Source organism: Pipistrellus hanaki (assembly GCF_964339955.1).
Source record: "Pipistrellus hanaki genome assembly, chromosome: 4".
Classification (NCBI taxonomy): domain Eukaryota; kingdom Metazoa; phylum Chordata; class Mammalia; order Chiroptera; family Vespertilionidae; genus Pipistrellus; species Pipistrellus hanaki.
In genome coordinates, this window is record NC_140506.1 from 26,821,329 (window position 1) to 26,849,227 (window position 27,899).

The window sequence follows — 27,899 nt, forward strand, 5'->3', positions numbered from 1 at the left end:
AACCCAAAACATAAACACAGGAAAGAGTCTCACTCCCTACATTTCTCACTTTTCAACCATTGAAAGCTGTTTCTCACTGAATTCAATTCTTTAGGGGAAAAAACACACAAACAAACAAACAAACAAAAAAAAACAGAAACAAAAAGATGGTTTTCCCAGCCTGTGGTACACATGTCTTCTTGCGCACTTAGTTTTTTGTTTAATAACAATACTATTTTTAAAAAATGAGATGCTGCTTGCAACGTATTTGATAAATTAAGAAGACTTCCTTGTAATTTTCCCAGAGCCTATCTGGGTTATTGATAGGAAGAACTACATTTTATCCATTGCTTAACTTTGTGCCAGGGGTTATACATAGGACTGGGTACACATTATGGTATCTATTCTTCCCTACAGTTTCATAGAATAATTCTGGGCATAGTAATGCAGTGATCATTACTTATTTTGATCTCCACGTATCCTTATGTGGGGTCAAACTATCTAAAATGTCGGTTGAATGGCACCGTGTGAAAAGTCAGTGCTCTGGAGGTAGGTGATCTATATTTGAATCCCAGCTGCAAGAAGTTGGGCAAGTGGCAAAAGGAAGATAGTACTACCGTACCAATGTCATAGTGTAATTCTGGAGATTAAGACTGATAATCTTGACCCATCCCTGGACTGGTACCTTGGTCTCTGGTACCTTCCAAAGTTGTTAAACCTGCAGAAATGAAACACTAACTCAGACTCTGACATCCCCGAAGACACCAGTGCCCTGAAGGCTAGCCAGGTGGGATGTCAGGTTCTACTGACTTGGTTATGAATAATGCTCTTCATCCAAGCTAATCCCTTTACAAAAGTTCATTTCTGTTCTTTTTCCTGAAGTGTCTCTCTGAGCCAGGGGAGGTGTGGCCAGCAAGGCCACATGGTTACTGGTGCCCCAGTTGGTGTGGGTGCCTTAGATCAGGAAGTGAGTGGGTTGAATACAGGGGCCAATGACAAGCCTTTTAATTACTAGCTTAAGGCTAACTAACCTGACATAGGTCCACCTTCTTGAGCAAAACTGGGAATTCAAACAATTAAAGGGTAAGTTATCAGAAACAGTGTGCTTGAACCAAAGGGCTGCAATAGTGGAAGCCTGGCATTCTGTGCTCAGGTCATAAGGATATCAAGTATGAGGACTAGAAATATCTCTGCTCCAAGCCAGAATGTGAGCACAGCTCTACCCAACCCAGGGTTTTCTTTCAATGTGGCTTACAGAGGTTGTGGGAGTTTGACATCTTGCTTATGGATAATGCTTCATGGTTTAGGAGAAATAAAATCTAGAAAGCATCATTTGCTAACAAGATATGACTCACATATATGGATATTTTCAATATGATAGAGCTAGAGTTGGGGATTGGAAGAGTACAAAATTTTAGCTTTTCCTAGTTTTCTCTCCTTAAACACACACATATTCATATAAAAATAATGGCTCTTAATAAATATTACAGAGTTTTTAAAAACCTAAAGAAGAGAATATGCATATCAGTGATGCTCCATTGTTTTTTATTATAGACCACAAAAACCAAATTGATAAAGTATAATGAGAAACTTCCCATGAAACCAGTAATGCAGACATGGTACCCAGTAAAGTTTATAGCAGAACATCAGCAAGACAGCAGAAACTTATCACATAAAATATCACCTCCGCTTTGTTAGCGAACTTGTACTTCTTGATGAAATAGTTTAGTTATGACCAGTAAATCATATTTTTAAAATCTGTACATCTTCTTAGCTATCCTGGGTATAAGGAAGGCATAACTGATCAGAGATTATAATCTAAATAGCTATAGCTAAAAACAATATAGCTCATGTTCAAAGACCAAAAAAAAAAAAAGGTAAAACAATGGATTGATTATATACCTCTTCTGTGAATTAATTTTTTTACTGTGAATTGATTGAAAAAACATTTATTGAGTTACTATTCATCTAGGCACTAGGGGGGAAAGGAGGGAATTGGAGATGAAAAGATATACTCATTGCCTTTCCGGAGCTCTCACTCACAGAAAATCATCCACAAGCAGCTCACTTCCAGATGTTGGTGTAGTTGTAGGGCTCAGGAAAAATCCCTGGCCCTCAGACCATAACAAACCCAAAGCCTATTTGTGAAATAAGATTTTACTGGAACACAGCCACGCTCATTACATCCCGCCTCAGGCTGCTTCTGTGCCTACGAGGCAGATTTGAATAGTTGTGACAGAGCACTTATTGCCCCCAAAGCTTAAGATATTTATTGGTTTGCCCCTTTTGAAACAAGTTTTCCAACCTATAGTCTCAGGAATAATAGCATTTATCCGTTTAAATTAGACTTAATACTTTCAAATTGGGAGTAATCACATGATCAAATTGGGAGTAATCACATGACTAACTTGAGACTCCATGGGAAACACAAATGTTGGACTGTGTTGGAGTGTTCTATTAATAATAAAATACAAATGATTTATAAATTATAAAATAAATTTACAACAAATATATTGCTGAACACAGCTGCTTTATACGCATTGCTATAAAAAGATATCCAGGAGGATTTATATAGAAAACATAAACCCAATGTACATACAGTATTTATAGCATGTTCTTATTTATCTTTAAAAAAAAGGTTTATCTATATATTTTTGTTTTAATATTCATTGACTATTTCTGGAAATACATAAAGATTTACATAATCTTGTTTCTAAAAGGCAAATACTGCTTGATACTACTAGAAATTTTTATCACATTGTTATGCAGCCTTAAATAAGTGGTTCCCAATGTGGGGCACATGCCTCATGGGGTGTTGCGGGGGAGGAGATTTGATTTTTAAGGGTGGGGATTTGAGATTGAGTTATTAACAGTGAATTTCTTCCATTTCTTATGGTTCTAGGGGCCTCATATACATTATATAAATTTATATTGTGACATTTCAGTTCTCTATTATTGGTATATGTTTTGAAACTTTATTTGCTATTTTTTCATATTACTTCATATTATTATTATTATTTTAGCAATTTCTTAGTGAGTTCTTCCTCAACACTTCAACTGTCCTTTTGTTCTTTTCTTTATCTCTTTCATGGATTCTATGTTCTTTGGAAGCTTATTTAGACCAAGTTAATAGCTTTTTAGGCTTCCTCCATGTGAATAGTGAGAGGGCTGGGCATTACAATAGGAGTTCACTTTTTTAATAATAAGAATTATGTGTCCTGGAGGTAGGGGGACATCAGGATTTTAGAGGTGCTTAGGTGAGCATGGCCAAAAAAGGTTGGGAACACTGTCTTATATATTTCTAAGTACTTTCTAGTAAATAGTGTAGTATGAGTGAGTGAGTGTGTGAGTGTGTGTGTGTGTGTGTGTGTGTGTGTGACAGAGAGGCAGAAACAAGAGAGAAATACAGTTTGTTTTATTCTTCATATTAGGGGCATCTTCAACATCTAAAGAATCTACTGTGGACTTCACACTCCAAACATGGCCCTTCACAAGATGAACTGTTTTTTTTCTTACTTATTGATTGATAACTAAAAGATTTGTTAATCCACATAATGTATTATAAAATTCATTTTCATAGGTGAATGGAATGGTATTCAAGAAATGTGAGTTGAATAAAAAATTGTAACATTACCATTGATGAACAGGGATATAGGACTCTAAATGGTGTCCTAAGCTATTTGGGTCTTGTATCCTGTCCTAGGATCTTAAGTGGAATCTGTTGCCTAATCAGACTAGAGAGGTAGCTAATTCTGCCTCAAAAATATTGTTACATCAACCTGGTGTGAGTCTTCCATATATAACACTTACCAGAATGTCTAAGGAAGAGCTTGGAGTTTATGGGGTTTATGAGAACAATTTGCATCTCATTGGTAGCAAAAGCTTGTGGGTAAATCATAATTCTGCCCAAAACTTCCTTTTCATATTACCTTTTACCTGGTGGCTTGCTTGTGGAAAGGAGACCTATGTACCTTATTCTTTTCTAATTAAATGTAGACTCTGATAATCACCAAATGAATCTGTTCCCTAGGAAGGGTAATTGGCTATGTCAAGTCACAATAACTAATTTAAAAATAAGTAATTAATCTTAAAAAAGAGGTGTTACCTAAGCCTCAATTAACGAATGCTTCTCCTACTTACTTCTTCTTATGACATAAAGTCACCCTGACTGGAGTCGATAGCAATTAGCTCAAAAGTTTTCATTTTTCACAGGGCTCCTTCTGTGTGTGTGGTTTTTTTGTTTGTTTGTTTGTTTTTAATCAAGAATATTCCCAAATATATTTTCATCAACACTAATGCTAAGTCTTATCTGGTGTTGAGAAACTGTGGATTTAATGTTAGAGTCGTAACATTTTAGGCTTGTCAGGTGCTTCCATGAGCATCTATTTTATCTGTCCACTCTATTTACTCATCGTTTTACACCTGAGGATATAGAAGTCCATGGAATTGAAGGAAGGTGACTAAATGATCAAGATAGAGACTGAACCAGGATCAGATGAGTCCCTAACTCCCAAATTTCCCCTGGCAGACCCAGGGGAACATTAATGTTGAGTAAATAAGGAATTGTTTAATGCTTACAGCTAAGCACAACATTCCTAGGAACTCTTCCCTAGCAACAGAAAATCTAAGCTCTTCCAAAGAATAACACCTTTTTGCTGTAACACAACATTTGAAGTTATTTCACAGCTGAAAGCCGAATACTGATTCCAGAGTAGTTTTATGAAAATAGAGCTCTTTGGGAGGGAAAGGAAGAATATGGAATTTGAGGGAGGAAATGGGCCGGTGGCGCCAACAGCCTGCTACTCTGCTGAGAAGTTTTTAGATAACAAGAAGCACAGCAGGGGGTAGAAAGAAATGAAAATGACAGATGAAGTTGCTCTTCAGACACAAACTTGGTTTCTGACAGCTTTTGTTGAAAAAACTCGAGAGCAACTGAACAGAAATATTAGTCCAGAGGCAGCCCTGGGGCTCAAGTGCTCAGGGCTCTCCATCTCAGTGTAAATATTGCAACTTCCTCTCATCCTTTCCTGCTGGGGGAGGAGGGTGAATGGAAGACTGAGAGGCAGCTTCTAATTGAGAACTGCTCAGTGGTATGCAGAAAACAGCATGGTTAGCTTGGATCCCAACAACTGCTTTTCAAAAATAAAGGAAGTAATAACCATTTGCATAATGAGAATACAAATCCCAAGCCTCAATTACTCTAGGCAGAGCTCTGTGGGAGACATCTCAGGGAAATGTGGGGGGAAGGGAGCTCCAATCAATTGCAGCAGGTTTACCGAATCCCTTCTGTGGGCACAGCGTGGCTTGGGGGGTTATTAGACAAGGAGAAGATGCCCTTTATTTCCTTGGAGTGTCCTGATTCTGGACGGGATAAAGTAAATACGTGCGTGTGAATCCGGCACAGTATGTAAACAATTACACAACCAAGCAGAGCTGTGCTGTCTCACTCAGTAAGGAGGGTACGTGGGAAGAGCTCAAGACGTGGGCTGGAGACAGGGATGAAGCAAGAACAGTTTTATGGAGTATTTAGCTGAGTTTTCTAACTGAGAGGGGACATGGTTTAGCTGCAAAGGGCAGGAGGGTCTTACACTTAGTGTGAGAGTCAGGGAAGTAGGAAAACCTTTACTTAAAATGTAATAAAAGATTCAACAAAGGTTTTGGAAGCCTTCATTTCTGTAGAGAACTCTTTCTTTATCTAAAAGGAAGTGTGGCAAAAAAACAGAATACTAGAATTCCTCACATTAATAATTCAATGAGAATGTCTATTACACACTAATCTCTCAAAGTTTCATTAGTAACCTAATTATATTTGTTCTCATAACCGGGAAAAGAAAAGGCTAATCTAAAGTCAAAAAATATGAAATTTAACTTAATGTCATATTAAAAATAAAGCAAGAAGACCCAACCTAATAATATATTTCACAGAGAGCAGAACTGTTATTGTGAATCCTATAAATGTCATTTCCTGACTAACCTTTTTGGAGAAGAATATTGCATTTTTGTGTAGCTCTTCTACTGTTTTTAAGATAAGGCAACAAGTTCTCATCAATATTTCTATTCTGACTATTGTGATATTTAAAGATCACCTAGACTACTTTCAATTATAATGTAAAGCAATAGGTTAAGTGATAACTACCTATTACGGAGCACTGGCAGCCCCAGGCACATGGTAAAAATTTTATATAGTTTTATAATTGACTAGAGGCACAGTGTGGGATTGGGCCTAAACGGGCAGTTGGACATCCCTCTCACAATCTAGGACTGCTGGCTCCCAACTGCTCACCTGCCTACCTTCCTGATTGCCCCTAACTGCCTCTGCCTGCCACCCTGATCACCCCCTAACTATTCCCCTGCAGGCCTGGTCTCCCCTAACTGCCCTCACCTGCAGGCCTGGTTCACCCCCCCCCCCTAACTGCTCTCCCCTGCAGGATTAGGTCCCCCCCTAACTGCCCTTTCCTGTAGGCCCAGTTGCCCCCAACTTCCCTCCTCTGCCAGCCTGCACCCCTAACTGCCCTTCCCTGCAGGCTTGATTGCCCCCAATTGCCCTCGCAAGCAGATCTGGTCCCTCCCAACTGCCCTCCCCTTCTGGCCATCTTGCGTCCGCCATCTTTTGTCCACATGGGGGCAGCCATCTGTGTGTTGGAGTGATGGTCAATTTGCATATTACTCTTTTATTAGATAGGCTAGAGGCCTGGTGCATGGATGGGGGCTGGCCGGTTGGCCCTGATGTGTGTCCCAGATCAGAGTGGGGGTTCCCTTGGGCATGGGGCCTGTGGTGGTTTGTAGGCCAGCCTCGCCCCCTGGCAGCCCAACCTGAACCCCTGATATCTGGGATTTATTTATCTTCTATAATTGAAACTTTGTAGCCTTGAGTGAAGTCCAGAGCTGGCCAGGGTGTGCAGGAAACTTGGCTTCCTCCATTGCCAAGGAAACCCAAGCCTCCTGCTCGCTCCATGGCCACAGCCATCTTGGTTGAGTTAATTTGCAAACTTGCTCCTGATTGGCTGGTGGGCGTGACTTGTGGGTATAGTGGAGTTATGGTCAATTTGCATATTACTCTTTTATTTAGCTAGGACTAGAGGCCCAGTGCACTAATTCATGCATGGGTGGGGTCTGGTCAGCCAGACCCCATTAGCAGATCGGGGAAGGACTGCTGGCAATTGGCTGGCAGGCCCTGTCCCTGATCGGGGTAGAGGGGAAATTGGGTGGGGCCGGGCGGGGGAGAGGCTTTGGGCCAGTTGGAGTAATGGGGGCCCATTGGGGGAGGGGCTGAAGGAGGTTAGCTGGCTTACCCCATCCCCTATTGAGGTGGGGGTCAATCAGGGGTGGGACCGGCTGAAGTTGGGGGAGTGCTGCAGTGGGGTTGGCCAGTTGCCCTGCCCTCAATCAAGATGGGAGAGGGCGATCAGGGGCAGGGAGGCCAGGAGGAGGGGCTGTGGGAGGTTGGCTACCGGCTCACCCCTGGATCTGACCAGTTTGCTGGCAGCAGTGGGCATCATAGTAACTAGTTGTTATAGCATTCCAGTTGCTGGCTTTTTATATATATAGATACTAACAATAGCCTAGTAAGCAATCATAAATCTGTACATATTTAATAGGCCAGGAAACTAAGACTCCAAATCAGAATGTATTAACAATTTGATCTGTTGCCTCTCAGAGTTCTCTAGTGTGTAATGATAATTACAGATGAAAACAGTCCACAGTTCCACTCTGCTGCTCCTCTCCAGTAACTAGGAAATGTCTCTCACACTATTTTTTATGGGTGTCTTATCAATTTTTGTATTTCAGTTTACCAGATTTTCACAAACTATTAACTACACTTGGAATTTTTTCTGCATACTGACAGATCATATTCCCAGGAAATTTTTCTTGATAAAAAATCTTTATTTTGTTCTAGGAATTCTCCTAATTGCCTTGAGCATTACCCATTAAAATTCTTACCCCTGAAGCATTTATCCTTTTAAAAAAATAAAGAATGAATATGTCCATTCATTTATTTAGCCAGGCTATAAATAATATTCTGTTGCACAATCTTTCAATTCCTTCATCATACTTTCTTCTGCTCTCTCCACTCCCTTCAAATTGTCTGCATTTTTTTCTCCGCTAGGATTGTGCTGCTGTGCTCTGCCCAAAAGCTGGTTGGGAATCACAATCAGATTGGATTGTTATTCAATTGCTATGACCTACCTACACTTCCTAGATTTTTAATCTAATTCAATCTAATTTAATCTAATTCAACCTCATGCCTTCATCATAGTCAATGCTAAATTATTCCAAAGTATTTTGATAGAATATTATTAACACATTATACATGTTCATTCTTTTATATATTATGCATGCATTTTTTTGTTGGCATCTCAACCAGGGAGAAGAGTTGAGGAAAATATTTATAAATCTTATATAATGTGTTTTAATTATTAGAAGATTTCAGGACATTTTGTTGGGTAAGGAAGATAAAACAGTCCGATGACATTTATGTTTATTTGTGGATTTTATGTATCCAAGCGTACTTTCATTAGCTCTCTTATTTGGCCACAATTTCCTTTGTCAACTACATGATCCAAAATCAAATACATTTCCTTCAGGCATTTTCCCCAAATCACTTTGACTTCTGACACTTGAACCTGCTTGGACAACATTCAGATAGTATAGAAACTGATAGTTTTTTTCCTGCTTCTATCAGATGGCTAAAATAACAGCAAACTGAGTCAGGCAGGTACAGGCCATATGTAAAGATCAATCATTTCTCATTATCTCAAATGGTTTGGCATGGATATTGTCATTCTGTATTTAGTCCTGTGACATACCATATGTTTTAGGAACATATATCAAAGTTATAATAGTTCAAATTAGATGCAAGAACATGGAAAAATGTTGATGAACATTTGTAAAGATACACAACTTTGCTAGCAGTAAGGATAAAAAAAAGAACTAAAGCAGAAATGACACGTATCTAACAAATAGAAAAAAATTTAAATCTGATAACATTGTGTTGTAACAATGGGACAAACACGTAACCCCCATGTCCTATCAAAGAGTAAACTTAGGACCATTATAGAGAATAAATGAGCATCATATAAGAACAATGATATTCCTAATAATTCTAAGATCCACAACCCCAGCTCTGGTCATGCACCTCAGATAAACTCTCTAAATGTGCATCAGCAAATGTGACTGATGTCACTGCAGTAGTTAGTCATTCGCTTATTCATTTCATAAATATTCATTGACTGCACAATTCCATTTGCTTGAGATGATCTCGGAGACTGAAACAGATGACTCTCCCTGCCTTAATTACTATGTTCAAGGGCCCTGTTTTTGATACTAAAAGTTTAAAATGAGCTAAATAACCATCAATGAGGCAACAGATAAAATAGTTTATAGTCATAGAATGGAGGGAAAGAATGCATGTTGTAGAATGCCTACTCCATAACATAATTTACAGAAAATTTAAAACCATACAAAAATATTGTGTAATATTTTATATTTGTATGTGTGAAAAAGCAACATAACTCTGAATAGGTAGCATACACACTAATAATATGCTAGTGGTTGAATGCATATGGGAAATGGGATCAAGATACAAAATAAAGAGAACTTCAGTTTTCTCTATAATTTTTAAAACATGAAATAAATATGACAAGATCATAATAATTGTATTGTAATTGGTCTCAATGCATAATTATATTAATCTTTTATTTTTTCAAGTACATTTGAAACTGTTTATTATAGCCATAAAATTATAATTGCATGTAACTATATTTTTATAAATGCCTATTACAGAAATTTGTATAAATATTACTTCAACCAGTAACATAACCTAATTATATAGTTTATCACAGGATCATTGAAAGCTTATCTTATAAATACAGCATAATGAACTAAAGGAAGATAAATTTATAACACCTAAGTAGTTATCACAGAATCCAATCAACTAACTAGAAATTAGTAATACATAGTAGTGGTATCTTCTTGACTTTTTTTTTTTTTTTTTTTTTTTTTTCTTTAAGAAGTTCCATGAAGGAAAAAGAATTGCTGAAAAGACGCAGTGAAAAATCTCACCAGGTGCTGGCCAGTCCATCAGGTGCTGCTTCCCTTAGCATCTCTAACATTCCTTAAAGCCATGGAAATAGGACATGTTAAAGTTTCAGCCTTAACACTGCCTATACATTTGTTGATTTAACCTAATGGACCATAATTAATGATCTGTTTAACGGGGCAATAGAGCCATTTAACAGATTTTCACAAACTTTTATAAACTTTTTTTTGGATCATACGTACAGGGCTGTGGTGTGGTCTTGGGAAAAGTACTTAATCTTCCTGTCAAATTCCTGGTCTGTAGCATGTGGATATGAATAGTAGCTCTCTAAAAGGTTTCCCTGTGATTTGTTATATCAAGCACTGGCCCTATAGTTTCTCTGTGCTACATACTGACACAAAATCAATGTTTTTTTGTTAAATAAATAAGCAAGCCGATCTTGAAACCATTTATTCCTGGTGTTTATAAATTCATGTACATTCTATGTACCCCCAGAACCCTTTTAATAATTCCAATCTAATATCCTTTCATAAACATCGTGAATTCTATCACAACGCATTCTGTTTCATATAAAGCATATCAAAATCCACTTACATTCAAATTTTTATGTCACCTTAGAAAAGATCTGATGAGTAATTATTTGAAATACAAATGGGGGGGCAATGTTAAAATATGTACACAGATAATAATTTAATTTAAAAAATTCTCTTTTCCACAAAAAAAAAGTCTCGATGTCATCAATATGTCATTAGAATCTATGAAAAAATATTAGTTTTGGCGATTCTAAGTCATCACCAGTCATGCAAAACACAAAACTCTAATAATAAACCAAAGGTCACTCATTCAAATACAATACAACTCGAACCTGTGTGCCTACTCTGCACATACCAGAAACCACTGCCAGGCTGGCACTCTAATTCCAAACTCATTTTTTCCATCAGTTTTCTGAAAGCTTGTCATGGAGTCAAGCATACTGTCATTAGGCACTTGATAGAAAATTGAGCACAGGGAGAAAGTGAGAGGAGAGCCCTTTTCTTACTGGTAAAATCCTGTCATCTTTGTTCTCATTAATCTCATTTCCAAGCACAAATGATCTGCACGTTACTAATAGAGTGGGAAAAAACTAGAGGAAAATGCTCCCCTCCTTCATTCTCTCTCAGCTGAATCACATTAATTGATCCCAGGAGGTTTTCTAATTTTGCTGCCCTCCCTTCATCAAGCCTTCATCCATTTCATGACCTTCAGTGGGCCTAGACCAGCATGGCCTTCACCTGGGAGAAGCGACCACTGTTCTCAGAGGATGCACACAGATTTTCACATGGTGCAGCACTCTCAGAGATGCATGCATTTTCCATGTAAATTCATATCTCGTAGTATGACTCACTGCCACCTATCATTTTTTATTAAGCCCATTTTATAAGAATATAAAAATTGAATTCCACATGCAGCATGAAGACACAACAATAATGACATCTAACAATTCTGAAGTCATAAAAATAAATGTAAGCCTTTCAGAAAAATAAAGTGTTTTAACAAAAATATGTACAAGTGCAGTAGGAAACTATGGAAAATTATGAGAATGCCTATTCAACATCCCAGATTATATTAAACTAGAGGCCTGGTGCACAACATTCATGCATTGGCGGGGGAGAGGGGGCGCGAAGCTCAGCCTAGTCTGTGCCCTCTAGCAGACTGGGAGCCATTGGGGGATGTCTGACTGACAGCTTAAACTCCTGGGGAGTGGGCGTAAGCTGGCAGTTGGACATCCTTAGCGCTGCCACAGAGGTGGGAGATGCTCCTGCCACCACCACTGCCCTTGCCAGCTCTAAGCCGGGTTCAGGGCTTCTGGCTGAGCAGTGCTCCCCCTATGGGAGTGCACGGATCACCAGGGGGCAGCTCCTGCATTTAGTGTCTGCCCCCTGGTGGTCAGTGCACATAATAGCAACAGTCATTCCACCGTTCATTTGATTTGCATATTAGCCTTTTAATATATAGGATGAAGGATAGCTCTATAGCTGTGCGTGGTCCTCATGATGGTATTTAAGGCAAATGATATTTGCAGTGATTTGAAGTGTTCTAGCTTGTTTCCATTCCAGTTAGCACTGATAATCCCTAGACTAAAGTAACAGCAGCAATAACAATACTAAGGATAATATAATAGTCAATGATATAGCACTTCCTTTAAAATAGCACATTGTTCTACGCAGTTTACGTATGTGATGCATTCCATCCTCCAACAACCTTACTTTTACCATCTCTATTTTACAGTTGAAGAAATTAAGTCAAATTCTGAGTTACTGTGTCTAAATCAGCAGGTAATAACTTCAGTGTGCATAAAAACATCTGAGGACCTTGTAGAAGAATGCCAATTTTCTAACCATTCAAATTCTACTCTGATTCAGTACAATTTGTTAGGGTAGACAGCCAAACATTTGGTGTTGCAAGATCCATTCTCAAGTGATCTGAGATGGAGCTTAAAAGACACTGCTCCAGCTTATACCATTCCCAAGGACATTGAGAATGACCTTCAAGGGCTCTCTGGATTGCCTTGTTTTTATGGCTTGTTTTTATGCTCTGAACATTCTATTTTCATTTATTTCAGAGTAAGAATATTTATTTTGATCTCAATGAACTTCACTACCTTCATCTAAAGTTTAATCAAATAAGTAAATTGATATGTTGACATCTTAATTATGCCAGCTTGAATCAAAACTATAGCACTGTCTTTGCTAAGCCACATTTCTCTTTTCACAGCAAATTTGTCACATCCTAGTGAACATATTTCTTAATTTTGAAACATCTAGAAAGGGAAATTCTCCAGAATCCTATCTTAAATAGATACCTGCTTAAGTAAAGGTTATCATTGTCAGAGGCGTATCTGAGAAATTCAAAAATTTCTAAAGAATACCCAGCCACATCATCAAGCACAAACATAAAATGACACTTATGAGCACAGTTTGCTTCCTTTGGGGCTTTGTTAAGAGGAAGATTCTTTGACTTGTTTTAGCAAAACTATACGCTTAGAGTAAATCTACATTGTCAGAATAGAGGCTGTTAGTTCTTGAGATTGTTCTTGACCAAACAAAACATTTCATTTTCTCATTTTCACAAAGATAAAGAACGATTTTATACAGTGAAAGAAACCATCCATGGCTACATTTCCCCTGGCTTTCAAGACAGATTGCAAATGTCTTTCAAATTTTAGTCATTTGAAAAGCTGCAAAATAAAAATAAAAATAAAAAAATTAAAAAAGAGGCATATTCATCAGACTTTGGAGAAAAAATGTTTTTTGCTAAAGAGCTGTGAGATGTTTTGAAAGGAGTCTAAATTGAAGTACACAAAATGGCACCTGTTCTTACAAATACAGCAGTTCACTTATGGAACTTAAAAGGATCCTCTTGTTCCTAGTCTCACACGGGGAGATATGGGGAGAGGGTTCATGCTAAACAAGGCATTACTGAATGAGCTAGCTTTTTTTAAAATATATATTTTATTGATTTTTTTTTTACAGAGAGGAAGGGAGAGAGATAGAGAGCCAGAAACATCGATGAGAGAGAAACATCGATCATCTGCCTCCTGCACACCCCCCACTGGGGATGTGCCCGCAACCAAGGTTCATGCCTTTGACCAGAATCGAACCTGGGACCTTTAAGTCCGCAGGCCAATGCTCTATCCACTGAGCTAAACTGGTTTCAGCTGGATGAGCTACCTTTTGAAAGATGTCATAGACCAAACTGGATCTCTACCTAAAACTATGGGAACTTTCTATACCTGTAGCCACTGATGAGCTGGTAAGTATTGTTTATCAGCTGGCTTTCCAGAGAGAGAAAAAGCCACCCTGATTTGTAGGGTTCGGCAATTTCCATATTATTAATACCATTATATTGTCTCATTTCCAGCTCCCAATGTGAGGCCATTAAATGTGAACTTGGGTAGAGATGTGCAGTATCCCTTCCTTCCTTCTATTTCTGACACACAGACACACGGACTGAACCTCAAGAGCATCGGTACTAGTGCAGTGTAGTAAAATGATTAAGAAGTAATTGGTTTAAGGATAGATTGCTCTTACTTTTTATATAATTTATTTAATTGCAAGTTTATATTACTTACCAATGGCTATCCTAGCAACTGGCTCTCGCAATCCCTGAAAATGTAACTACTGGCTCTCCTGAGCTGGTACTACTTGGCCGCAGCCCATCACTGCTAACCCTGAGGAAGCCTGTCACATGCTGACCCATTTTTACACACAGCCATTTTAAAATAAAATTTCTATTTTACATAAAATGTATTTTAATATTTAAGTAAAAAATCATTTATTTAGAAAGCATGATAACAAATTAATACAATTCATTACCTACGTAACTTTACATATGATAGCTCTACATGATTTCAGTGTTGAGAGATACTTTAGAGATATAGTCTGATCCAATTGTTCCTAAGACTTGCTGTTAAGACTATTATTGGGGTACCATCCTTACTCACAACCCTGCTCCAAAATCGCAAGGAGTCACATTCAATTCACAGTTTCTCTGACTGCCCCTCAGGGACATCCATGATTTTACCCTACCTAATCTACCATAATTTTCCCCTATTTTCAACCAGTATCCAGTGTACCAAATCAATGGTCTTCTTGTATTTTTGTAAGTGCCATGTTTAATAGTATTCTCCTTTCTAAAGCTGTTTCCTTGGTTCTGTCATACATTCATTTATTTGAATATTTTAGGGTTGTGGTTTTTATTTTGTTTTGTTTTGTTTTGTTTTGTTTTGTTTTAAGAGAATGGTAGGCCCTGCTGGTGTGGTTAAGTGGATCAGAGTTCGATTCCTGGTCAGGGCACATGCTTGGGTTTAGGGCTCAATTCCCAATGTGGGGCATGTAGGAGGCAGCTGATCAATGATTCCCTCTCATCATTAATGTTTCTATCTTTCTCTCCCTCTCCCATCCTCTCTGAAATCAATAAAAATATATTGAGAGAGAGAGAGAGAGAGAGAGAGAGAGAGAGAGAGAGAGAGAGAGAGAGAGAGAATGGTAGACTATTGACATGCTTGCCACAGATGCTTATTTCCACCACAGAATAAGAATACCTGAGCAAAGGAATCCAGTAGGTGAGGGCTGTAGGTGAGTTTTAAGTTCTCTAAAGGTTCAAGATCAATTGATTTACTGACTACTAGCTAATGTTAAGTTGAAAGTAAAAGAACAGTAAATGCAAAATCTAATAGTTTAGAGGATATAAAACTGTAAACACATAGAACTCAGTGTACTAGATGCTACAGCATAAGAGTGTTCAAGGTCAGCATTAAAAATACAATGATGAGACAAGCCACGGACTAGGAGAAAACATTTGCAAAACACATGTCTGATAAAGGATTGTTACTGGGAACATACAAAGAAATCTGGAAATTCTACATAAGAAAATAAATAACCTGATTATAAAACAGGACAAAGACCTTAACAGACACCTCACCAAAGAAGGCATTCAGATGACAAGCAACCACATGAAAATAAGTTCCACATCATATGTCACCTGGGAAATACAAATTAAAACAACAAATGAGCTACCACTACAAACCCATTAGAATGGCCTAAACCTGAACACTGACAGCACTAAATACTGGCAAGGATGCAGGGCAACAGGAAATCTCATTGTTACTGATGGGAATGCAAATTCGGGCAGCCCCATTGGAAGACAGTTTTACGGCTTCTTAAAAAACCAGGTATCTTCTTACCTTACAATACAGCAGTTGCACTCCTTGATTTTTACCCAAAGGACTTGAAAACTAATGTCCATGCAAGCACCGCTTATACATGTTTATAGATACTTTATTCATAATTGCCAAAACTTGGAAGTAAGCAAGATGTCCTTCAGTAGGTAAACAGATAAGTAAACTGGTATATTCAAGCAATGGAATAATATTGTGTTAAAAAATAAACTATTAAGCCATAAAAAGACATGGAGAGACTATAAATGCATAGTATTGAGTGAAAGGAGCCAATTAGAAAGGCTGCATTCTGTACAATTCTAAGCATATGACTTTCAAGAAAAGGCAAAACTATGATAGGATATATAAAATAATGGTTGCCAGGATTTGAGGGTGGGAGAAATATTAATAGATGAATAAGTGAAACACAGTACTTTTAGGGCAGTAAAAACACTACGGTGCTATGAAGATGAACACATGTTATCATGCATTCTCCAAACTCATATAATGTAACACCAAGAGTAAGCCATAATGTATGGACTCTGGATGACCATGATTGCCCATACGGGTATATAGGTTCATCCATTGTAACAAATGTACCATTGTGGTGAGGGATGTTGATAATAGGGAAGGCTATGCATGTGTGGGGCTAGGGGTATATGAGAAACCTCAGTACTTTCTGCTCAATTTTGCTGTGAACCAAAAACTACTTAAAGAAACAAAGCCTCACTCTGCAGCTGTAAAAAATAAGTATGTCTTACCCTTTGACACAGCATGGAGGGATCTGGAGAGTATATATATATATATATATATATATATATATATATATATATAAATTGATATTTTACAGAGATGAAAGGAGAAGAATAGAGAGTTAGAAACATCGATGAGAGAGATACATTGATCAGCTGCCTCCTGCACACACCCCACTGGGTATGTGCCTGCAACCAAGGTACATGCCCTTGACTGGAATCGAACCTGAGAACTTCCAATCCACAGGACGATGCTCTATCCACTGAGCCAAACCAGTTTCGGCTGGAGAGTATTATGCTAAGTGAAATAAGCCAGTCAGAGAAAGATGAGTATCACATGATCTCACCTGTGGCATCTAATGAAGAAAAACAACTAACACATAAAATAGATCCAGAGACATGAAAGCATGAAACAGAAAGGATCCTAAGAGAAATAGGGGAGGGGTGCGGAGGGAAGAGATCAACTAAAGAACATATATGCATATATGAATAACCCATGGACACAGACAATAGTGGAGTGAAGGCCTGGAAGGGGGTGGGGGGCTGCAGGGTTGAGGGGGGCCATTGGGGGAAACAGGGGACATCTGCAGTAATTTCAACAATAAAAATATATTTAAAAACTCAGAGTCTTAAAAAAGAGAGAATGAAGAACATTTATCAGTAAAGGGAGACTTCTTCACAGAGGTGAGGGGTAAGTAAAAAACTAGATACTGAAGAAAAATATGTGTTCCATTTTGTTGTTTCTTAAGGTTCAAGGACAAGAGTGGCTGCAAATAAAATTGCAGAGCCTAAAGAAGGACCTGAATAAGTTTGGATTTCTCTAACATGGAATCTCCACTGTTAGATAAAAATAACATGGGCTTCACACAATTGCATATTCCTAAGCATGGTACTGTTATATTAGAGGCTCTGATTTAGTAGGATGGAAAGAGCTGGGAAGTCAGCAGTTTTAACTTAAGAGAAATCGCTATAAGAGCAAGGAATATAAAAAGGTCTTAATAGTATATAGGGCAGAGTCACTTTCAGATTCAAATTTCCAACTAAAATTTCTAAATCTTCTCGGTTCAGTTCAAGTTTAGCACTCAGTGAATCTTATCTAGTTATTAAAGTTCAAAGCAGTCTCTTCTTTATATGTCATTGAACTTAGAGTTTAGATTATACAACCATTTACTTTCTGTGCATTATTTATTTTCTTCTACTGCCAGCTTGTAGAAGTAGAAATAGTTCATCTTGTATGCTTAACAATGCCTCATGCAGGCATAGGCACATAACAAAAGTTATCTGTAATTGCTTCTATGGATTCTCAGTATTTAATCCTGACACTTTAGACATATTAATTAGTAATATAATAAAAGCTAATAGTTAATGACTGCTTATTATATGCCAGATACTATTGGAAGTACTTTATATGTCTTAACTCATTTAACCCACTCAATAATCTTAAGAGATAGATACCATTATCATCTCCATTTTACAGATGAGAAAACAGAGGCTTACATATTTTTCAAGGTTGACTAGGTTCAGATTCCATGCCATTTTTTTTTTTTACCAATCTGAACTGTTTCTCCCCACGATGATCCACTAAAAATTCTGTTTAAACACTGAATATGTAACAAAAAAGCTATGATGAATTTATATTTAATAGCAAGACTTTTTAATATAATTATTCCAAATCCTCCATAAAATATACCACTGTAAATGCTAAGGCAGTATTAAGAGAAATTTTAAAGATGTTGTCAGAAATAGTGTAAATTCCCAGGCTGAAATCTGCATGTGCCAGTTATACATCACTGACTATACATACACTGTGGATTAAAACCTTCCTGTGTGCCTTCATATTCCCAGCACAGTCACAAATCAAGAGAGGCATATCAGCAAAAGTGATGACATTATATCATAGCCTTAAAATCTAAGACAAGCCCATTCTTTTGATAGTCTAGCACAGTGGTCGGCAAACAATGGCTCAAGAGCCACATGTGGCTCTTTGGCCCCTTGAGTGTGGCTCTTCCACAAAATACCACGTGTGGATGCACACATACAATACGGTTGAAACTTCATGGCCCATAAGCAGAAGTTGGTTTTCAGCTCTCAAAAGAAATTTCAATCGTTGTACTGATGATATTTGGCTCTGTTGACTAATGAGTTTGCCGACCACTGGTCTAGCAAAAGGGAATGTATCTTGAATGTTATTAAATGTGTCACAGTCTTTGTTCCCCAAATACTTGCTCCCTTGGGGATGAGAAAAGAGCAGAAGACACTATTCAGGACAATAAAATAGGTTCTAATAGTACTACCATACCCTATAATTAATCTGTATTCAATCACAAGCATTTTTGCTTAATTTATTGCTTGAAATAAAATGCTAATAAGGCAAGAAGACATGACGTTAGGACAATGCCAGAAAATGGCCTCATTTCTTTTCTTTTGACATAAATGAGATCCTTTTGATCATATCAATGGGTGAGAAATGTATATGTCTCTAAGGTATAATTTAGTTCAATTATATCCACCTTGGGAGATGAATAACCTGAATTTAAAAGAATAATTTAGGTTGGAAAAAAGTCAAAGCACATTGCAACTAAAAGTCTAATCTTTTGATATAAAATATTCCAGAACTTTTAAAATATTCATTGTTACAAAATGTCCCTCTTTTTTTTTCAGCTTCTGCCATTTATTTAATTCTACTGTATACATGTTTCCATTATAGTTCAATTTATTCTGGACTTTAAACATTTTTTTTTATCCTGACTGCTATATATTAGAAACCTAAGGAGAATAGACTAATCTATCAGGTTACATTAAATATACCTTGTTAGGCCAAAACCGGTTTGGCTCAGTGGTAGAGCGTTGGTCTGCGGACTGAGGGGTCCCAGGTTCGATTCCGGTCAGGGGCATGTACTTTGGTTGCGGGCACATTCCCAGTGGGGGGTGTGCAGGAGGCAGCTGGTCGATGTTTCTCTCTCATCGACGTTTCTAGCTCTCTATCGCTCTCCCTTCCTCTCTGTAAAAAATCAATAAAATATATTTTTAAAAAATATATACCTTGTTAGGATTCATCCGTCATCCCCTACGCAATTACTGATCAGAATAGAGAGCTCATAGGGAGGATCCATAATGAGAAATAATTTTCTATATTGAAAATTTAAGCTCCTTATTGCCTAGACCATTGCTAGGCATTTGAGTTGAATGTGATGAGCTCATATATGCCATGTACTTAAAACTCTTGCCTTTCAAAGTCCATAGTAGCAACACAGTACATGGAATGAATGTGCTTCCCCTTCCGTGCTGTTGTAAGCTTCTGGAAGTTCAAGGAACGGATATGAATGCTATTTTTATTTTTCCCAATTGCTGCGTTGTTATATATCCATAGTTCAGACGCTTTAAAAAAAAAGAGTAATTTTTATAATATGCTTTCAAAGCTGATCAGAATATGATCCAACAGTGTCAGATACAGAAGGCATTTTAAAGCCAAAGCAAACTTCCATCCCACAGATCAAGGTTGACTGGGAGAACAGGAAAGGAGGAGCAGCTGTATATACATTTCATGTTCTTGGTGATAGAGAGGATACCTTAACAAACATGCATATGAGGATTTTCTTAGGGCAGCCAAATTCCAGAATTTAAACTGGGGAGTCATAATGAAACATGGGGTTAAATCTCCTGGATCCTCTGGTTTTTGTCTGAATGTGGACAAGTTACTGAAATAGCTAAACATGCCTTCTTACCCTTACAAGGAAAGGAAAGGAAATACCACATAGAAGAGATTGCATACAAAGTATTTAGCACAGAGTCAAGCACAGAGTCAATGCCCCATTAATATGAACTATTATATTATTCCTAGGGGATTTCTTTTTATTAAACAGGATAAATACAGATGTGGGAAAACAGAAGCTGTGATGTGTGAGACATAGCATTTACATACTAATAGCATGAGTATGGATGCATTGCCCTTTGCAGGAAGGATGTGAGTCTACTGGGGCAATATACTTTGGGCTTGAGTCATAAAAGATATCCTGAAACCAAAATACCCATATGGGTTTCCACAGTGAAAAAATATTTGAACACTTCCTTTTGGAGATGCATTTTGAGGCCCACTTAAGTAACTGTTCAAAAGAATATTGTATGCATTTGACATGACAGCTGGGTTTGGAGAATGCTGTTAGAGGAAACAGAAGCCACTGATTAACTTTCCTCCTTGCAGTTAGTTATATTAAATAATTTTATACAGAGAAGAGAGAAAGAAGCTAACATCCAAAGTATTTTGTCGGTCGTTTTGAAAAATTTCCCCCTTCATGTAGCAGAAAATGACCGGCTTAAGGGAGCCAACTGGGCTATGCTTTTCAAAGTCCTTTTATTCCTTTTTAAGAATATATTTAATATACTTTTTAATATATTAAATATACTTTATTTATTTCACAGAGGAAGGGAGAGGGAGAAAGAGAAACATCAATGATAAGAGAGAATCCTTGATCGGTGGCCTCCTGCACTCCCCACACTGGGGGTCCAGCCAGCAACCCAGGCATGACCTGGAATCAAACCGTGACTTCCTGCTTCACAGATCAACACTCAACCACTGAGCCAGGCCAGCTTGGCTCCTTTTAATGCTTACACACACAAAAAAGGAATGATCATGGGATGGAGATAACAGGAGACAACATTTCATTATTCTTTAGTTTTCTAAGACCGAATGGAATGCAGTTCCAGAGTAAGGTTTTGGCTGAGGTTCCCAGTGAAATAACCATTCGAAACCCAGAGGCAGCAGGTTGGGGTGAAATCTTAAGTATGGAGATTTCAATATCCAAAGAGCCAAACATCACTGGCTACTTCAGGGATCATTTAGACATGGAATACAATCTAAAGAATGTAAAATCTCAGCCGAAACCGGTTTGGCTCAGTGGATTGACATCAGCCTGCGGACTGAAGGGTCCCAGGTTTGATTCCGGTCAAGGGCACGTACCTTGGTTGCAGGCACATCCCCAGTAGGGGGTGTGCAAGAGGCAGCTGATGGAAGATTCTCTCTCATCGATGTTTCTAACTCTCTATACCTCTCTCTCTCTCTGTAAAAAAATCAATAAAATACATTAAAAAAAAAAAAAGAATGTAAAATCTCAGAATTACTTCATCAAGATTTCCAATTGTTCTGAGGAATAATGGAAGAGAGATGATTTAAATAAGACTGGAAACAGAATGGGTATTGGTTAGAAAGTAAATGTTTTTATTTGCATGTAATAATGCATAATTTTAAAATGCAAATTAAGTCCTTATGCCAGCAAATGTTCTCCGTGGCTTGGGGGCAGATGTCCTCTGTTCTATGACCCTTCACCCTTGAGTGGATGTGAATGTCCCATCAGGTGGTTGCAGGTGGAAGTGCCTGCCAGGAGCATCACGCATTTCTCCAGTCAGGAAGAATTTTGTCTGAATGCCAAGGATTGCTAGAAATAACTGCACAAACACAGCCATACTCCTGGAACTTTACTGCGCTTGTGGTTTTGTGTTTGTTTTTACTGAAGTTCAAAAAATTCGTGCAAGTGTAGGCCTTCCTTCCCCGGGCTGCCAGCACTGGCTTCCTTCTGGCACCCGGGACCTGGGCTTTCCTCCGCCCTGGTTACATCTGGGAGGACATCCATAATGATGTCTGGTCTAATTAGCATATTACCCTTTTATTATTATAGCTAGAATTATAATAAAATACCTCTTATGATGTAGGATTTAAAAATTCTGAGTCAAATTTTCATCAAACCCGGGCTCTGCTTCTTGTTAATTTCATCACATGGGGCAAGTGACTTCACATTGTTGAGCCTTGTTTCTTGGTTCATAAAATTGGGGTTAACAGCTATCATGGAATATCGGAATAGTACGTTGAAACTCTGACTACCTCAGTCTACTTCTCCAAGATTCTTTCTTTTTTTAAAATTACTTATTATTTAAAATATTACATATAGTATTACATATGTCTCCTTTTTTTCCTATTGGCCTCCTCCACCCCCAGCACATGCCCTCACCCCCCTAGTGTCTGTGCCCATTGGTTATGCTTATATCATTGTCATCATCGCCTGGGATTTTCCCTTTTTTCTGCTTGTCCTGGGGGAATACACACCCTCCTCCACCCTCCTGCTCAGCCTGTCCCTTGGTGCTAATGGCAGATCTCACCTAGCCTTTGGTGTTTGCATTCACCACCCTGATCAACATTCAATCACTCATTTCCTGAGTTGTGTTCACCAGGGGACTGGAAGGACTGGTCCACACGGTGGTGCATGTTCTTATTTACCTGTGCACTATGCCCACCACATCTGAACACTGTAGATATTCAGTGAATGTTTGTTGAATATCTATTTTTTTAAAAAAACAGCAAAACCCCTTGAAATATTATGAAATAACAGTAAGCAAAAACAGTAAGAAGACTTTCTGGAGAAGTTACAGTCATTGCCCAAAAAAGGAGACACATCACTAGGGAGAAAGTGTGAAGCTCTTCTAGCCAGCTTGCAAATATGACTAGTAAGATCAATGGAATGCACTGCCTGTAAAATGATTTATAGCTCTGCTTCTCTGAAAATGTTAACAGTAATTCTAAATGTTAACTGAAAAAGAAGTTAGCATTTGAATCTTAAGTGCTTACTGTAAATCATTAAAACATATACTGCATCACTTTTTATTGGGGTTGTTTGGATTTAGGAAACAGTTAGAAGTCCTAAGGGTTTTACTTGAATAAACATTTTCCATAAACATCAAGGTTAGTTGTTTTTTCAGGTAAATAACAGGTCAAGCCTCTACAAGACAGCTTTTTTTGGAAACAGAAAGACTTTGATTTGAGTCCATTTCAAACGCATCATGTGACCTTGGCCAACTTAGTAAACTTTTGTAAAATGGTTGCTAAGACCATTGTAAGGGCTATTGCAAGGAGTAATTTAAATACTTCATTAAAAAGTACCTAGCACTGTCTGCTATTTCTTTTTTCCCATCTACACCTTTCTCTAAAATCAATGTTTTCTCAATCAACATTTTGTACCTTAAACATTTTATATATTAAATGCTTCTTAGGAAGGTATTATAATACTTTTCAATACTTTGGTTTTTAAGTGATTTTCCTTTATTAGAAGACATATGAACGTATTATGTAAAGAATTTTTTTTCTAATTTTTGTATGACTCATAGCTTGGGACTATGCTATACATGTACTAGCATAGCATCATTTTAGTTATCAATTTAATGTTGATGTAACTTTAGCTAAAGGAATAAAATCTGCATGAGCAATAATATAACTTTTCCACAATATGAAGAAACAATTCTCTTTTTTCACAAACATATACACCTTGCACACATATATATAAAATACATTTTGACTATAAATTATATCACTATATACTTTCAACTTATTAATCAATTAATTCACCAGATTTGTTGTCTGCCATGTGCCAGAAAATTAGGTAAGGACTTAAAAACAAAGATTAATGAACATATTCTTATCCTAGAAGAACCCATTACTCAATGAAAGAAAAAGAGCAGACATGAGGCAAATAATAAGGTGTGATAAATGCCATAAGAGAGAGTATAATATATGTGTAACTAATATAATATCAAATGCAGTTCTAAAACTTAGAACTGTTTTGTTTCTTTCCTAAATCTATCTTCACTGACTTTACCTAGTTTAATCCAAAAATTGTTCCCTGACATTTTTACTTAGGGAGACTGAGTTAGGAGGTCTCTAAGGTAGAACAAAGTGTTGTTGGTTTTTAACCTTGAAGTCAAATACAACAACAATGTTAGAAGTGAAAATGAAATGTGATTCGCCAAGTCTTAGTTTCTATCAATTTAAATGGAAGTAGGCAGTTGTTTCAACATATGTTGATTTCTTAAAATAGGAAATAGACTTTCCTAGCAATATGTTTCAGGGAAAATAAAAAAAGTGGGCTGGCTCATTCACTTATATTAAAAGGAAGTTTCTAACTGATGCTTGATTACATACCTGAAGAAAAAGAAGACAGTAATGAGACAGGCACAATGACTTCTTGCTTAGGAGAAAAGATTCCTGTGTTTACCAACATTTGAGAACTTACTTCAAATTAGTGATTAGAACATAACAAACAAAACAAACAAACAAAAAACAAAAAGGAAAAGATGGCAGGGTGGAATCTTTGGAATAGCCATTAATGCTGAGAAGATACAGCACATATTTTAAGGAGCAACAGACTATTACCCAGCCTGGCTCTGGTGTCTACTACTTGACATTGAATATATTTCTTATCCTCTCTGAAGCTCATATATATATATAAAAGTCTAAATGTCCAAACGACCGGTCAACCGATTGCTATGATGTTGGACTGCCAGTTTTGGCCTGTCCCCACAGATGGCCTGTGGGCTGTAGCAGTGTGCACAGTGGCAGATGGCCAGGTAGGAGCCCAAGCATCCCTGCCCTGATGCTCCTGCCATCTCTACCTCTTGGTAGTGCTGCTGCAGAGGCGAGAGAGGCTCCCACTGCCACAGCGGCACTTACTATAGATGAGCCAGGCTTCTGGCTGAGTGGCACTTCCACTGTGGAAGCACAATGACCACCAGAGGGCAACTCCAGCATTGAGCTTCTGCCTCCTGGTGATCAGTGCATGTCATAGTGACCAGTTGACCGGCTGAGCGGTGTAATGGTTGCTTAGGCTTTTATATATACAGATAAGATGCAGATTGTGTTAGTCTGAAGTTCTTTAGCAAATTTCCCTCTGAAAATGGTATCCTATTCTCACACAAAACATACTCAAGATGTCTACAGCAGTTTCACAAACAACAGATTTCTTCATCTTACACTTATGAAGCTAGAAGGGTCATTCTCAACAGGTTAATCCTGGGAGCATCTTAGCTTGACACATAAACCTTCCTACACTGGGTGTTTTTTGTGAGTAGACCTTTTCCATTCATGCTGTTTATTGCTGTCCACATTTTAGTTTTCCAAAAATTTGAAGCTGAAAGGCCTGCCTTAACTTAAAGCATTTATTACAGTTTTTATTCCAGTGGTTTCTAAACTCCAAAACTCCTTGAAAAAATTGTTGCCAGTGCATATAGTAGAAAAAAAAGAAACAGTTACATATATGTCATTAAAGCTACATGAACATAATTTAAGATACTATATCCTTTACTCTGATGTGATCTTTACCATTTTTTTTAAAATTTAAAATATCTGTGATTTTTATGAAATAATGAATAGAGAATAGATCTTTTTAAATCTTATATCACTTGGCAAACCAGAAGTAGGCAACCTAATATGTAAAAATACAAAGATCAGGAATTACTGGTCAATCCAAATATGCTTACTAGCAAAATCACTATTCAGTGACTAAAACATCTGTTTCCTCTAAGTACATATTATTTTTAAATTGGGAAAATATATATAAAGGTGAATCTTCAGGATAAAAGAGTCACTATGCAACAAATAACATCTTATAAAGGCCTTAGAAAAATGGTAAATCTGCATAAAACAGAAAAAATATAATAAAATATCTAGAAAGAAGAAATGGCATTAGTTGTTAATTAATGTATTTTCAGATTATTATCACAATGCTTATGAAAATGTAGAATAAAAGAGTAACAAAAACCAGTTCATTATTTGAGGTTATTGTAATATAGTTCAAAATGAATACAGTAAAATCACTGGCACAAAATTAGTTTTACTTCAAATCCACATGGACAATAGTATATGTAGAAAGCATATAACTGTCATTAATTACTTGGTCTCATCACATTATATTTGGAAAATTTCTATAATAAGTGTGGGAGAAGGTTCTCATTAAGAAAAGATGACATCTCTGAAAAGGGGGAATAAGTCAAGTTCCATTTTTATGCAAATGTCTGGCCTCTATTTTTTAAATTAAAAACAAATCCCCAAATACATGGATAGAACTTCTATAGAAAATTAGCAGTAAATATTAAAGCTTAATTTATCCATACCCTGTAAACCAGCAATTCAACTCCCAGTTATATACTCAACATAAATAAGCACATAGTTTAACCAAAGGTCATGGACTAAAATTTTTATACCAGCAGTATTTGTAATAGCCCCAAACTTATAAATTACTCAAATGCTCATCAACCATAGAAAACACTATTTATTTTCACAATATAATATGAATAATTACACAAACTAATGTTAATCAAAAGGAGACAGTTAATAAGCCAAGCACATATTGCATGATTCCATTTATATAAAGAAAAGAGGCCAAATAATTCTACGCCAATGAAAGTGAGAATAGTGACCAGTCTTGTAAGGAAGAGCACTAGAAGACAGGAGGATGGGGAGCTTGGAATGAGGGGTGGGGCCCTATAATGTTTTGTTTCTTGATCCCAGATTTGGTTTCCTGAGTGTGAAAGTTGCTCTATTCTTAAGATATGTATAATTTTTTATATATAGGCTATACTATACTGAAAAGTTACCAAGAAAAATGAATCCCTAACTAAATAAATGAGTTGTCAGGAGGTAAACATATAGCAGTTTCTAATACAATGACAATATGATGCTTTTTCTAAACCAAGAAAGCAGCTAAGGAATTGGGAGGGGGAAAATAAGATCAGGAGATTTAGAACAGATCTAGCATTTACAATACACTGGATCTGAAAGTACTAAACACTCTTTCAGATACTCAGCATGTCTCATAGAGGCCATGACTTTCTATTATAACATTCTTTATTAGAAAAAGAATATCAACACTAATCCTAGAAAATTTTTGTATGTATCTCCTAATGTTAGAATAATCTATCTCATTCTATTATGGTCCAGGTTTAGACTAAAACTTCTACGTGGGAGGAAGCAATTTTATAAATCATTTGCCTGGTGTACTTAGTAAGTACTTGACATTTTGGAAGGCTTGTTAAAGTTCTTAAGCAATCTATAGATTTGACTAAAATATGGGCAATCACTTTGAATCTAATTTTTTAGCTGTTTTGACATCGTCAAAGAGATTGCACAGCTGACTGCTCATCAAAATCCTTTTCTTCTTGGGCATATGGCAAGATTGCATTTCCCAGCCTCCTTTGTCATTAGGTGTGATCACATGATAGATTTCTAACCAGACTATTCCATGCTATTTTTCATTTCTGGCCGTCTAAAATGAAGATGTTCCCAAGGTGGACTATGGAAATCATGTATTAAAGATGGCAAAGCCACCCCCATTCTAGTCCTTGGGTGGCTGGGTGGAAGAAATCAAGACCTGATCACTTATATTTGAGCTACTGCATATTTTTGTTGCAAATACCAGTCTACTCGAAGTCATATATACTGAGGTTTCAGATAAAAATGGACAAATTATGGTTTTCGTGTGTGATAGAGTGGAGTTCTCTGTCCTCTTTACCCTCTTTGTACTTCTACATCCTTATCCCTGATGGAGAGGTGGAGGATATTTTTGCAAAAACAATGAATTCATATAATAAGAATATGAATAAGCAGTTTCAGCAA

The 27,899-nt window shown here is 37.3% G+C and overlaps 1 protein-coding gene across 5 annotated transcripts in view; it reads right to left on the reverse strand.

The window, feature by feature from the left end:
* PDE4D (phosphodiesterase 4D) overlaps positions 1–27,899 on the reverse strand; it is a 1,156,670-nt gene that overhangs the window by 551,996 nt on the left and 576,775 nt on the right. The gene's annotated exons all lie outside the window — the stretch shown is intronic.